The sequence below is a fragment of the Lucilia cuprina genome, chromosome 6 (genome assembly GCF_022045245.1).
Source record: "Lucilia cuprina isolate Lc7/37 chromosome 6, ASM2204524v1, whole genome shotgun sequence".
Taxonomy (NCBI): Eukaryota; Metazoa; Arthropoda; class Insecta; order Diptera; family Calliphoridae; genus Lucilia; species Lucilia cuprina.
In genome coordinates this window covers 25,750,428-25,757,774 of record NC_060954.1, presented here as the reverse complement: position 1 = coordinate 25,757,774, position 7,347 = coordinate 25,750,428, and positions in this window count along the sequence as shown.

Here is a 7,347-nt window from a genome sequence, read left to right as displayed (position 1 = left end):
TGTTTCATACTTTTTTGTACATTTTAATTAGAAATGTTGTTTCTATGTGAAGAAATTATCATTCTTAAGTACATTGATTACACATTGTTTATAAATATTCGCATTTTACAGTAATGCAATTTAATCTTCAAAATTAAAAATAACAAAATAATTTTTTCAGTGCAATTTCAATGAAAAAATGACAATAGTGTGTGTGTAGTGGTGATTTTTTTATCTGCCTCTCTATCCGCCGGTACATGATATAGATTGACTTGTCTTTACCTTTCGTTATCATTATTAGTTACTTGATTTTCTTATGAATGTGTAATTAGTTTCAAATCGTGTGGTATTAGTTTTGTTAAATAGGCCGAGAACTCGTTTACAGGCTCGTATAGCTGCAAGTGAACAGAGAAGTGCTGATAATCGCGTTCGACAACTGGTTAATGAATCGTTAAGGGATTTTAGAGACGAAATAGGCAATATGATTACCGAAACTTTTCGAAATTTATCTTTAGGAAGTTTACGACAAAATACACAGGATAGACAGAACGAAAGGGTTGATAACGATGACGATGATAATAATACGGAAAAGACATTAAACATAATTCGGAATTGGAAAGTACGGTTCACGGGAGACATCTCAGAGATTTCGGTTGACGAATTTATATACCGAGTGGATACACTTACTTATGCCAATTTACGAGGTAATTTTCAACTTTTATGTGAACACGCACATATCCTGTTTGAAGGGAAAGCTTTGAAATGGTTCTGGAGATTTCATCGCAGTTGTGATAACATGAATTGGGCTGATTTGCGTGAGGCAATGAAACGTCAATATAAAGATAACCACACTGACTTCGACATAAAAGATGAGATTTTAAGACGTAAACAAAAACCTAGGGAATCATTTGATGAATTTTACGATTCGATTATTGTGCTTTGTGATCGATTACGGACACCGTTATCGGATTAGTTAGGCACGAACTATTATGTTGAGTGTATGGAACCGCGTTCGATATTCTGTTACGGATGTGGAACAAAGAATATTTTCAAACCTCAATGTCCAAACTGTTTACAGAAACGGAGAAACGCATTGAAGGATGTCCTTATAAGGAAGGACGGACATCCAATATAAATCTATAATTTTCTGAAAATATACAAGACATGATTAAACAACTTGACAAGACGAATACACCTGCTATGACAATTAAACCGGATGGAACCAATAAACTTGATTTACAAAATATACATCCTTTACAAAGACCCTATCACATTCGGTTAGAACAGTACATTAGTGCTAGAAATAGAATATTTAACAATACCAACTTCGAACAGAAACCGAACAGATCCTCAAGAAGGATTCGTGAGTATTATATGAGGAGGAAAATTTAGGAAAATCTATAATTTCTTCAGTGATAGCTAAAACAAATGACAGCAGACCTTATATTTTACTAAATTTGCAGGGTGAGAATAGATTTGCACTATTGGATAGTGGTGCAAATGTTAGTGTCATAGGTTCTAAACTATGTTTTAAAATATCTGAGAGTGGAGTAGGTAACGTGAAAACTGCAGATGGTCAACAACAACGTATTTTAGGTACTATTGCTTATGATATAAATTACAACGGTCGAACAGAATCAATTGAATTTTTATTAATTCCGACAATATCTCAGGAAATTATATGTGGTATGGATTTTTGGCAAAAATTTGGAATACAAATTGCTACAATTAATAATATTAGTGAAATTATTTCGAACGAAGACTCAAACAAAATTTCTATGACTTTAACTCAAAAACAACAACTTCAGAAAATTATAGATTATTTTCCAAATTCAGAGCGGGACGGTTTAGGATGTACATCTTTGATAACACACAAGATTGATACAGGAGATGCAACTCCGATCAAGTAAAGGTATTATCCCATATCTCCAGCAAGAGAGAAGCTTTTATGTGGAGAGATTCATAGGATGCTCAATTTAGGTGTAATAGAAGAATGTCCAGCTTCACCTTGGTCATCTCCTGGAGTTTTGATAGTAAAACCTGGTAAAGTAAGATTCTGTTTGGACAGTAGAAAAGTAAATTCCGTGACGACAAAAAACGCTTACCCGATTCCAAATATAGACGGACTAATTTCCAGACTTCCTCCAATTTATTTCATTTCCAAAGTGGATTTGAAAGATGCCTTTTGGCAAATTAAATTGGACGAAGATTCCCGGCAGAAGACTGCTTTCACAATCCCTAATCGGCCATTGTATCAATTTACAAGAATGCCGTTTGGATTGTGCAATGCCCCACAAACAATGTGTAGACTGATGGACTTAGTCGTTCCATATCAGTTAAAGACGAACGCTTTTGTATATCTTGATGTCTTACTAATTATTTCCAAGGACTTTGACGAACATCTGCGACATTTACAGGAGGTGGATACTCAATTTCGAAGGGCTAATTTGACTATCAATGTGAAGAAGAGTACCTTTGCTATAAAACAAGTACAATATACATAGTAGGAGAGGGATACATAGTAGGAGAGGGATGTTTAAAAGTTGACCCGGACAAAGTGAATGCAATTTCAGAGTTTTCCATTCCGAAATCCGTTCGCCAACTTCGCCAGTTTCTTGGTATGGTGGGATGGTATAGAAGATTTATTAACGATTATGCTTCATTTACGTTTCCTTTGACGGAATTGCTATCAAAGAAGAAAACATTTTTTTGGAATGACGAGGCTCAAAAATCGTTGATGACGATGGTAACGAGAGACCGATTGCCTTTATGTCACAGAAGCTAAACAAGGTACAAAGGAACTATTCTATTACAGAATTAGAATGCCTTGCGGTGGTTTTGGCGGTGAAAAAGTTTAGAGCTTACATAGAAGGCCAAGAATTCAAAGTGATAACGGATCACGCGAGTCTCAAGTGGTTGATGAGACAGAAAGATTTGATTGGCCGTTTGGCAAGGTGGGCTTTCAAACTACAAGGCTTTGAATTCTCAATTGAACACCGTAAGGGTAAGGAAAATATCGTTCCAGATGCGTTATCCCGAGCATATGAAAATGATGATAATATAGATGAACTAGAGTTGGAAACCCTACCTTCAATTGATTTGAGTTCAAATAAATTTGATAGCTCAGAATATGTGAATTTGCGAAATGATATTTTGAAATCCAATTTGCCCAATTATAAAGTCATCGATAAATTTATCTATAAAAGGACAGGATTTTCAACGGGGAACGAAGATGAATCTGATTCATGGAAACTCTTTGTTCCATTGAAATTACGTAGGAATGTCATCCAAGTAGCTCACGATCTGTCTCACACGGTGGCATTGCAAAAACATTGCATCGAATACGTCAATTTTTCTTTTGGCCCAAAATGGTTATCGATGTACGTGAATATATATTAAATTGTGTTTCATGCAAAACATCCAAGACTCCTAACACAAGTCTTAAACCAAAAATGGGTGAGATGGTGATTACTGAAAGACCATTTCAGCGTTTGTATATGGACATGATAGGAACTCTTCCACGTACGAAGAACGGACATATGGGGATTCTAATTATCATGGATCATTTTACAAAATTTACTTTTTTGGAACCGTTAAAAAAATTTATTACGAAACCAATTTTGGAATATTTAAGGAACGAAATTTTTACTTGTTATGGCATACCGAAAATTATGGTTACCGATAATGGCAGCCAATTTAAATCGAAAGAATTTAAAAATTTAATGGAAAAATTCGGAATTCATCACCAATTCACAGCTGTCCATAGTCTTCAGGCTAACGCTTGTGAAAGAGTCAATAGATCCATTAACGAAGCTCTTCGGTCTTATGTACATAATGATCAGCGTCAATGGGATATCTACCTACCTTGCGTTAATTGTGCACTTCGTAATAGTGTTCATCAGACAACTGGACGAACACCTTATGAACTTCTTTTCGGACAGAATATGATCAACCATGGACATGACTACAAAATTCTTCGTAACCTTAAACTTTTGGCAGAATTTGATACTCAAATCGAACGACAAGACAGCTTCACGATTCTACGGGACTCTTTTCAAACGCGAATTAGGGATGCTTATGAGAAAAATACAAAATCCTATAACTTGAGGTCTCGGAAAAGGGAATTTAACATTGGACAGGAAGTAATACATCGTAATTATGCTTAGAGTTCATTAGTGAATTACTTTAATGCCAAACTAGCACCAGTTGGAGTTAGAGCAGTAGTAAAGAGAAAACTTGGTAATGTTAACTATGAGCTCGAGGATATCGATGGTGGTCACATTAGTGTTTACCATATGAAAGACATATGGACCTGATTCTGTCATAACATTTTGTCGCCTATGTTTAGATTAAACTCTTCAGCATGCTTTGATTTTAATCTACTTTGTGGTAGCGACAATTTTATTTGAATTGTGTTTTAATTTGAAAATTGGATAGAATATTTCAATAGTTCATTAACATTTTCTTTAGGTGTATTATTTTTGTTTCTTTATTATAATTCGTAAATTGTGTCAAAATTTACAAAGTTAGCCTTGATATTGCTTTAAATAATTTTCACGACGTTTTCAAAATTTTTCATTTATAACATAAATTTTGGTTGAGACTGTTGATTTTTAGAGAAAGAAAAATAAAACCAGAATATAGTTTGAATAATATAGGAGAAAAGGAAATATAAAGGAACATTTTGAACGGTGAGCATTTTTTTGGATTTCTTTTGGAATTTAAAATTAACTAGATTTGGTTCTGTTATAGGAAATTTGTAAAACTAGTCATTGAAAACGATCTAACGTTTGTTCTGAATGTGGTTGATGGTTTTCATATAATTTATTGGCGAATTCGGACCAGAAACCGATTAATGAATATAAAGAACGAACATTATAATACGCTAAAAACGTTATACTACTCGTCAGAATCATAAAGAAAGCTTAAATTTTTAAATTCTTAAGAACGACAAGAGTGTTACATCATCACTCATTTCTGGTCGAATCAGGGTGAACAGATACATATCTTTTTTACTTATATGGTGCATATAGAATTTAATTTTATTGTCCACAATTCGTTGGTGGTCATTCTTCCTAAATAAATCAAACTAATAGACGAATCAGTCGATAAATTATACATTTTGATGAACTAATTAATATCAAATTACGATTTTGGTCTTTACATCTGATTGCTTTTCATTAAATCCGCAGTAATGATTTTTTTATTATGAAAATTTTTATTAAGACAAAAAATTTCTAATTTTTTTATTAACAATTAAATTTATAAATTAACGTTAATTACTTCAATCAAAGCTCATCAAATTAAGCAAATCATCAGTCATCGGGCGCCTGCTGACAACGATTTATTTAACCGTGAGTTAAATTTTTTTATTATTAATTCACCAATTTATTTCACTATATATAACACTAAGACTTTCAAGGAAAACGTAACATAATTATTAAAATATTTAATATTTGATATTAATTTTATATTTAACTTTTCCAAAATAAAAATTAAATTTAATTTAAAATTATGTTACATTTGAGCCATCCTAATAATAACAAGTAAGAGTGTTATATTCGGCTATGCCGAATCTTTTATACCCACCATCAAATCACTGATATATAAATTAACTTTGATATTTTGAATATTTTATTATTATATATCGATATTAATGAGAACGTCAGGGTAACATTTAAAAGAGGTCCATTAATGGGGGTTTTACTATTGACAGTGCTAATTTTTATAGGGAGTAGGGGTATTTATACATACATACATACATACATCCATCCATCCATACATACATACATATATGGAACAATTCTCATAAAAGTCTGTTGGAAGATTTCAGTTCCTTATTTGTTTAAAATTTCAACGATATACTTGTATTTTGAAGACAGCATTAAACTAAAGGAGCATTAAAGTCATAAAATATGATAGAGAGATTTTAAATCAAAATTGTTTTATGTCGAGTTGCATTGCGGTATTCGTATTTTTCGCGTCATTTTCTGGGCGGAATTTATATGGGGTGGTTTTATTATGGACTGATCCTCATAAAAATTGATAGAGAGATTTCGGTTCCTATAGAAGAGGTAAAGATATTAGCTTACACAAAACTATTTTTTTTTTGTCGAATTTTATAAATCTACTAGTATTTTTAAGCCAGTACTGAGCTGAAGGAGCCTTATATGGGGGTTGCGTCAATTATAGATCGATCTCCGTAAAATTTTGTAGAACGATCTTGATTCATACAGGTCAGGTTTATATCGAATTTCATCACTTTACTCGTTTTTTAGCCGAGTAATTAATTTTTTGATAGGAACATTATATGGGGGTAGGTCAATTAAGGCTCGATCCACATAAAATTAAGTTAAGAGTTTTTGACTGGCAAGGAACTTAATTGAGTCGAATTTTATTACTATAGTCATATTTTTGAGCCAGTAATGGTCCTTAAAGTATTTTTCTGATAGGGACTTCATGTTGGGGGTAGGGTCAATTAACGCATTTTCAACATAAATATTGGTAAAGAGATTTTGGCTTATGAAAAACTTACTTCTGTATAATTTCATCGCCGTACTCGAATTTTTAAGGCAGTAATGAACGTTAAAGTATTTTTATGGAGGGGACCTTATATGGGGGGGTAGGGTCAATTATAGACCGATCCACATAAAGTTTGGTGGAAAGGTTTTGGTTCCTAAGATACAAACTTATGTCAAATTTCTTCGCTATATTCGTATTTTTACGCCCATAATTAACGTTAAAGTATTTTTCTGAAGGGGGCCTTATATGGGGGGAAGGGTCAATTATGGACCGATCCACATAAAATTTGGTAAATTTTGACTTGTATGAATCTTACTTCTGTGTAATTTCATTGCTATAATTCTAATTTTAAGCCAAAAATTTGGTAGAGAGATATTGCCTAGTATAAAACTTATTTCTGGGAAATTTGGTAAAGAGATTTTGGCTAGTATAAAACTTACTTCTGTTAAATATCATCGCTATAGTCGTATTTTTAAGCCAGTAATGAGCATATAGTAATTTTATGGAGGGGACTTTATATGAGGGGTAGGGTCAATTATAGACCGATCCACATAAAATTTCAGAAAGATTTTTTGGCTGGTAAGACACTAACTTATATCAAATTTCATCGCTATATTCGTTTGTTTAAGCCAGTAATGAGCGTTAAAATCATTTTCTGAAGAGGACCTTATATGTGGGGGTTTTTGGCTCAATTATGGAACGATCTACATAAAATTTCATAGAGAGGTTTTGGCTAGTAAGAAACTTACGTATGTCAAATTTCATCTCTATGCTTGTATTTTTAAGCGAGTAATGAGCGTTAAAATAATTTTCTAAAGGGGACGTTATATGGGGGGTAGGATCAAT